Below are 8479 nucleotides of genomic sequence, written 5' to 3' on the forward strand. Positions count from 1 at the left end.
AGATACTGTCAATTATTCAAATCTACATTTGTACTCAAGCTCTCATATTCTTTCAACCTCAAGAGTCTCACATGGGATTGTTGTTGCCGTTGTTCTCCAAAGAGTTCCCGATGCGAATCTCCGCTCCGTTTATTCGTTCTGCACAGCAATCGTTTCTGTTCGTGACGACCACATTACTAACTGTGTAAATCTGACGCAGATCCAGCCTCCACCACGGGTTAGTCTGATTAAGGGTTAAGGAGCATCCCGTGTACAACTGCTGGAGACCTCGATCAACGGCCTTTTCAGCGAACCCGTCCCCAGATGTTGATGACTGTGTAGCAACTCCATCTCCTGCTAGATTTTCTAAAAAAAAATTATGAAAACAATGAATTTACATTGAGCCACTTCCAAATTTGGTTTTAAATCAGATGCATAAGACATCCGACCTCCATCTAAACATGCATATCAGATTCCCCTTAGAATTTTAAGCTACCACAAGGTGAGGACAACACTTTCATTCACAAAGATAGATTTTTAATGTGGTATTATGAGACACATTTCGTGCACAGCTTTTAATAGAGGAGAAACTTTATATGTATCTTTGTAAAGGAAATAAAGAAATAAACTTCTGGGGGAAATGGTGGTGCCAGCTGGTCACAGGGGTTGAAGCTGCCATCTTATCCAAAGACACACGAGTAGAGTCAGGCTTCAGACTGATCTCATGAAATTGCGTATGTATGACACGCCAATTCGTATTTCCATTATTGGTGTGCTATCAACACGCATAATCGCTTTTCAGCGTGTTTATGAACGCCATTGACTTAACGTTATTACTGTATATATAAATATATGAGCCAACCCCATCTCTAAACCTATCCGTCACTGGGGTTAATAGCATTTATGAGTCTTCCCCTACCATCCTAGGAAAAAAAATATTGCTCCCCAGATGTAGATCTACATTTTGCCTCGTTTCGCTCCGACATTTAACGGCGTTTACATACACACGGAATCACTCGGACATTAATGGCATAGACATACACGCATCCACGCGGATAGCTCAAAATGTGTATAGATAACACGCCACTTGACTTGAAAGTGGCGTGTATGTTTGCGCAAAAGTCATGATGTCAATTCTATGTTGTTACAATATTGCGAGCACGTAGACCGCCATAGCAGAAATGCAACGAGCCGCCGATGATGCCACAACGTAAATGTGTTTGCTAGATTGGCGTGGCCTAGATCTGGCAAACAGTAGTGGTCCACCTAAGTGCCATCATTCCACGCGGTATGTGGGCCAGATCATCATTCCACATGTCCCAGATGTAGGCCGGATCTGGGACGCATCCACAAATAAATCCACAAATAGCAAAACTAAAAATCTCAAGGGAGAATTGGCCAGGATTCTGCTAAAATGCAGTACACTTCAAACCAAATCTACTCCCAATTGATATGGTATAATTTATTGAATATAATGCTGTACAACGGTGAATTACCTGCCAAATACCCGTAGATTTCAACTTCACAAAGAGTAAGAATCTTCTGATCTCCAGGAATATGAACAATCACATAACGTCCGTCCATCCCACCACAGGAGTAGTTGTAGGACTCGCCTGCTGGAATATCAGGAATAACAGCACATCTACAGACAGAGGGAGATAAAGATACTATAATCTTCACATTCACATGATGTAAAGTATTGATGTACTTTCAACCTCAAGAGTCTCACATGGGATTGTTGCTGCCGTTGTTCTCCAAAGAGTTCCCGATGCGAATCTCCGCTCCGTTTATTTGTTCTGCACAGCAGTCTAGTCTGTTAGTAATGACCACTTTACTAACTCGGTACACATCATGCAGATCCAGCCTCCACCACGGGTTAGTCTGACTAAGGGTTGAGGAGCATCCCGTGTACAACTGCTGGAGACCTTGATTACTGTCAATGGCCTTTCCAGCAAACCAATTCCCAGATGTTGACGACTGTGTAGCGGCTCCTCTTACTGCCCGATTTCCTAGAAAATTAGATTATAACCAGTGATGGCCATATTCAGATTTGATGAGAGAGAAAAAAACTAGGTTTTACAACCCGTAACCTCTGACACGTTTGGCAAAAGATCCACCACCAGACCATTAAAGAACTCAAACAACATTTGCGGATTGATGGATCTACAGTTTGACCAGTTTGTACCAGCACTTCTGAAAATGCACTTCTGAATGCGTCTCTGTCCCCAGCACATTTCAAACCAAACTAACGCCCGTATAGTGGGGCGGCTAAGCGCAGATTTTCATCAGAATCGATCACTTTGCGATAAAAGCATGAAATTTGGTACGAAGGCTCACAAAGGGGGTCTGATCAGATTTAGGACCGTAGGCGCTCAAAATTTGGCCCCTGGGGGCCATGTCGGGCATTTTTCAAAATGGCCGCCAAATATGGATTTCTTAATGCGAAAATGAATTTAAAGCTGCCAGAAACCTAAAATGCAATTACACAATTCACCATAAATACATGTAAATATGACCACACTTTCACATAGAAGGTCTTTATACTTTCAAATATAAGATATGTTTAAAAAAAATTGAAAATGGCCGCCAAATATGGATTTCATAATGTCATAATGGATAGACGACAGAAATTAACAATTAAAAAAGTTGCACATTTGATTATTAAACAATCTAGTTCATTTTTAAACAAAAAGGAAAAGAGGTTATGATATCTATCAGAAATTATGTACTTTTTAAATGTACATTTAAATATTTAATATTAAATTGTGAGCATATACTATTTTTACTGGGTAGTTTGTCAGGGACTCCTTTTTATTCAGTCAGTAGGTTTCATCTTGTGGTGGCCACAGTTAAATATTATTCTCTTTAAAATCTAGGGAACTGGTGAGATGTTTTACTCTTGACTACAAGTGAGATAAAGGCAAAGTCAGTTTGTGTTTCTCACTGTTACTCAGTAAAAATAGTGTAGGCTAATACTGCAAGTAAGCAAACATAACTCAGACAGGCAAATATAACATGAAATAGATTTTAGTCTGCATGAATTTAGAGTTGGGATTCTGTGAAATAAAGTAGGTTTATCTATTAATCTATTAAAATTTGATTAACTTAAACAACGATATCTTTACAGATTGCACAGTTAGATAAAGGGCAAGGTATAGAGGCCACATTTATTAGGAACAATGCAAAATATCACAAATTATACATGTCGCCTTAGATTCAACAATCAAATGCTACAAAGAGCTGAGAAGAGAGCTTCTACAACTGATGAGCATGACACTAGAAAATGAATAAAATTAGTTTTAAAAACCTCATTCAGTGATGACATCGATAAGACTTAATGTGGAGAGAACCTGCAGGTAATGAGAGACTTTCATAAGGCTGCTACATTTCAAATTGATGAAAAAGTTCGAAAGTGTGCCGTTGTCCTCAATGACATCAAGCTTCTGGCACAGCTCAGTGGAGGTGACATGTTGGCTTTAGAGGCCAAGTATCATTCCAAATGTTTGGCCTCTTTGTAAAATAGAGCTAGATCCCAAATGACACCTCACCAGGTGAAGAGCAGTTAGGACCAGATGTGACTAGTCCTTTGCATAACTTAATTAATAATACTAATTCATTACATTTATATAGCGCTTTTTTCAGCACTCAAAGCGCTTTAAATAGAGAGGGGAATCTCCATCATGGCCTCCTAATCATCTCCATATATATATATGGAGATGATTAGGAGGCCATGATGGACAAAGGCCACTGGGCAAATTTGATTTGGCCAGGATGCCGGGGTTACACCCCTACTCTTTCGAAAGACATCCTGGGATTTTTAATGACCACAGAGAGTCAGGGCCTCGGTTTAACGTCTCATCGCGACAGTATAGTGTCCTCATCACTTTACTGGGGTGTTAGGACCCACACAGACCACAGGGTGAGTGCCCCTTGCTGGCCTCACGAACACCTCTTCCAGCAGCAACCTGGCTTTCTCAGAAGGTCTCCCATCTGGGTACTAACCAAGCTCAGCCCTGCTTAGCTTCAGTGGGCAACCAGTCTTGGGCTACAGGGTGATATGGCTGCTGGCTATATCATGTTGTAGTCTTTACAGAGATGAAAACTGTCCACATGTGGTCTGTCCTGTCATGTGGAAATCTATTCACAACTGCAGCTATTGATAATGTTGATCATGATCCATTCAACAACAGCTAAGAATTCTTTTCACGGAACCTCCATCTCCCTCTTTCAACATCCGTCTTCAGAGAGGAAAGGAGAGCGTCGAAACATTGTTTCATCTCATAAGCCACGATTCTTCAAAAACAATCTACCTTTTGCCTCAAAACTATACAGATGTCTTCCCTGTCAACTACAACATTAAGACCTCATCTGTACCATCATCCCATGTTCAGTCCTTGAGCAGGCACAATGCTGGGTATATTAAGCAGGAGTTTGAATGGACAGAATATGTCAGATCAACAAGTGACAAAGCTGGAGATCTCAGTGATTTGTCACGGGCTGCATACCATGCAACTCAGCAGTCACTGGACATTGATGCCACCTGCATTACATCATGCACACAGTTGCAATGATCAGGCACTCAATGGATGTCATCAGAAATGCAATTAATCATTTGCATCCAGAGCAAACCCCTGTGAACCCCTTTGACCAGCCACTATTTGCCTTGGCCAAGCAAATACAGTGGAAGTGGCCAAATAGATATGGTGAAATTGTGATTCTTTTTGGGGGTCTCCACATTGAGATGGCATTCTTGAGGACCAAGGAAGTGGTTGGGTTGAGGCTCTTGTTCAAGCAGACATTACAGGCACAGCTGACTCTTTCTTAAAAGTGGCCCATGTTGCTCATACGAAGAGAAGTAACAGAGGCTGCATTGTACATTTTGCAACGTGCTGCATATGACAATTACATGAATATGCATTCCTCCAGTGATGTGCTGAGCTTTGATGAATGGTGCAAGAGGCAAAAAGATAAAAGATCAGCTCTTAATCACTTGTCACTATGATGTCTAATTTTGATCACATAACATGAATTTACAGATGATTCATGAACCCATGTATAGTAATATTTAGTATTACAGGAGCAAATTTTCAAACATATCTTATATTTTAAAGTTTAAAGATCTTCTATGTGAAAGTGTGCTCATGTATATATAAATATATGACAGACCCCAACCCCGTCCCTAAACCTACCCGTCACTGGGGTTAATAGCATTTATGAGTCTTCCCCTACCATCCTATGAAAAAAATATTGCTCCTAAGATGTAGATGTACATTTTGCTTCGTTTTTGATCGTACATTTAACGGCGTGTACATACACGCGGAATCACTCGGACATTTAACGGTGTAGACATACACGCATAGACGCGGATAGCTCAAAATGTGTATAGATAACACGCCACTTGACTTGAAAACTACGTGTATGTTTATGCAAAAGTCATGATGTCATGTTGGTATCAGAGAACCTGGATTTGTTGAATCACATTCTGAAATTTTATTTTTTATCTAAATTAAATTTTTGCCATTTCAGAAGTTTGAGTGATGTGTGATATGTTTTATGTACCATATGTGTGTATGAGGACTCGTACAAACAAAATCTACCTTCGGGTACAAATAAAGTAACTTGAACTTGAGATTCGTAGTTAACTACGTTAACCTAACGTAGTTAAGTTTACTTTGATATTGTCACTAATGCAAAATAAACCGAATGATAATGGAAATATAAAACATTGATCTGTATAATGATCATGTTGAAGGAAACTACTGACACAATAATAATTAATCAGCAACAAACACATTTTGAATCAATAACAAGACGAACGAACACATTTTGAATCGATATCAAGACGAACGAACACATTTTGAATCGATATCAAGACGAACGAACACATTTTGAATCAATCAAGAGATTTCCACGACACATGTGCTAGAACTGAGAAGAGATTGTTCTTCTTCTACTACTTCTCGTTACTAGCTGCTCACGGCTTAGGAGTATTACCGCCACCTACTGTATGACGTGCTGACATAGCTGGAAGCGCAAAACTTTCTGTTTGTTTACAATCAATGTCAGCAAGCAGTTCTCGCGCATACGTCGTGGAAATCTCTTGAACTCTCGTCTCAGGCCCACAAGGAAGAAAAGGAATAGTTGAATAAAGTCGTTTTTTGTGTGTTTTTTCCCGCCAAAAAGTATTCTCGTCGCTTGATGAACTTTTCTACTTGAGCCAATGGAATATTTAAACATTTTCTTCAATGACTTTCTGGGCCGTCCACTTTCAATCCCTTAGGGAGCCTATAGAGGAGTGATCCACCACTCAAATTTAATAAAAAATATCTTCATTTGTGTTTCGATGTTGAACGAAGGTCTTACGGGGTAGCATTCCTTTCTCACAGACTGGAGTTAAGGAGATACTGATCTCTTTGAGGCTGGGGACCCAGAGTATTCATTATCCAAAAGATTCAATGTATGAAACAACTGATCTGCAATATTTGTTTGATGCCAATGCCAATACTTTACAATATGCTATGAATCCAAAGTAAAGACTAAACTACAAATCTACATCCTAGTAAAATAGCAGATCATGAATGTTGTACTTTACCCAGTAAGATCCACAGGCACTTGAAGAGCTTCTTCATGGTTGATCAAAGGCGTTGGTCTTTCTTTTAGGGATCGAGAGAGTTAGTTTTATGTTTTATGGAGGACAACCCATTTAAATTTGCATGTCAAGAACATCTTGTCTCTCCTCCTTTCCATCTCCATTATTTTGAATACAGAGAATATAGTTACACGTTTTAGTTAACCCCCCCCCCAAAAAACAAAAACAAAAAAAAAAACAAAAAAAAAACGTTTCAAAAAGAGACTAAGAAAGGCAAAAAAAAGTCCTGACTGGTGATCATCATGATCATTGTGTTCAGCACAGATCTTCAGGGTGTTTTCTGCTGTGTACAAATGCCTTTAAGTTTACACAAACAAATAAGCTTCAAATAAGCCATCTGGACCTTAATCCTGGCTTGTCCGCCGCTGAAAGATGATCATGTAACTTCTATTGCTGCACTAAAACAAATGATGGACTGAATGTGCACAAAAAAACAGCAGTGTTATTTATGTGATGCGTTTTAAATATGTTTTTCACAGAGATGCCATAGATCCATTTTGGTTTACCAAAGAACCTTTCAGTGATCAGTTCTTAAAAGAGCAATTTTTTTTTTTTTTTAGAATGAAGAACATCTTAATAATCTATTATTATATTTATCGTAATGGAAGCTTCTGCCAAATATATCTCAGTGGCTCCTGCATATAGTCGAGAAAGGGTACAGAATCCAGTTCGGTTCTCGTCCACCACGTTTCAACTTGATGGAGCAAGAAGTGAAAACTCTTTTAGCGAAGGAAGCTATAGAGGGGGTTTCCTGAATCTCTCAGTCATGAAGTTGAAATTCAAGATGCTGACATTGAAACAGATAGTGACCCAAATCAGAAAACATCATCTGAATGATAATGAATCGAGGAAACTATAGACACACTAATAATCATCTGCAACAACCTGACGTTTCTGGGGAATCACTGCCTGACAACACAAACATCAAGACGGCTGTCGAACTATTTACCTACACAAAGGAGCATCTATTCAACATACGATTTGATTAGTAAAGTAGATCTAAAAAATAAACTGAGAAATACTATCCTAGAGATCAAGTGACATCAACCCTTCAAAAGTTTCGAATCAGTAAAACACTGAAGACTACTAGAGTTATAATGCTGAAAATACAGCTTTCACATCAGGAATAAATTAGACTACATTTTACAATATATTCACATAGATGAATATATTTTTACAATGAATATATATTTTACAATATATTCATATATTTTGATGGTCCCCAACATTCTGTTGACTAAGTAACATTGCACTTGCATGTCTGCTCTGATTAGAGTATTACTAGAGTTTTTAATATTCTACAATATTATTGGTCTGTCTTAAGGTGGACGTTGACGCAATTTTCTTCTAGAAACAAGCTTTGTTGTATTAATTGTACTATCCCTTTAAGAAAAACCAAACGAGGAGTTCTCGAATATCCGCACATTGGCAAATGTTAGTATTTTTACAGCTCAATAAACAAGAAATTAATATTATATTTGACCAACATTTTAGACTTAGGATTTTGGCTCTGGATCTTTTAGGAATAATTTTCATTGGTGAAACAGTACAGCCATCGCTTGTATCCGGGCGGGCAGCATAAATGTTTCATTACTAAATGAATCTGCGTTTTTGAACAGCTATGCAAAATTAAATTCAAACATGCTTTTAACATGAAATAAATCCATTTACAAGTGTTCATTAATGTTTAGCATATTGCATTTCTAATTGTAATAGGTATCTGTCTGTGTCCGTCCAGTGTTCTCCTAATGAGGTAGCGGCTTCAACCTCGACTTCAGCGCATTCTCAATCGGAGATGGTGTTGTTTAGTGCATTTTCTGATCAGATTTCTCTTCCTGAGAGTATTGTGGA

This window comes from Pimephales promelas, chromosome 1 (genome assembly GCF_988280905.1).
Source record: "Pimephales promelas chromosome 1, fPimPro1.hap1.1, whole genome shotgun sequence".
Lineage (NCBI taxonomy): Eukaryota > Metazoa > Chordata > Actinopteri > Cypriniformes > Leuciscidae > Pimephales > Pimephales promelas.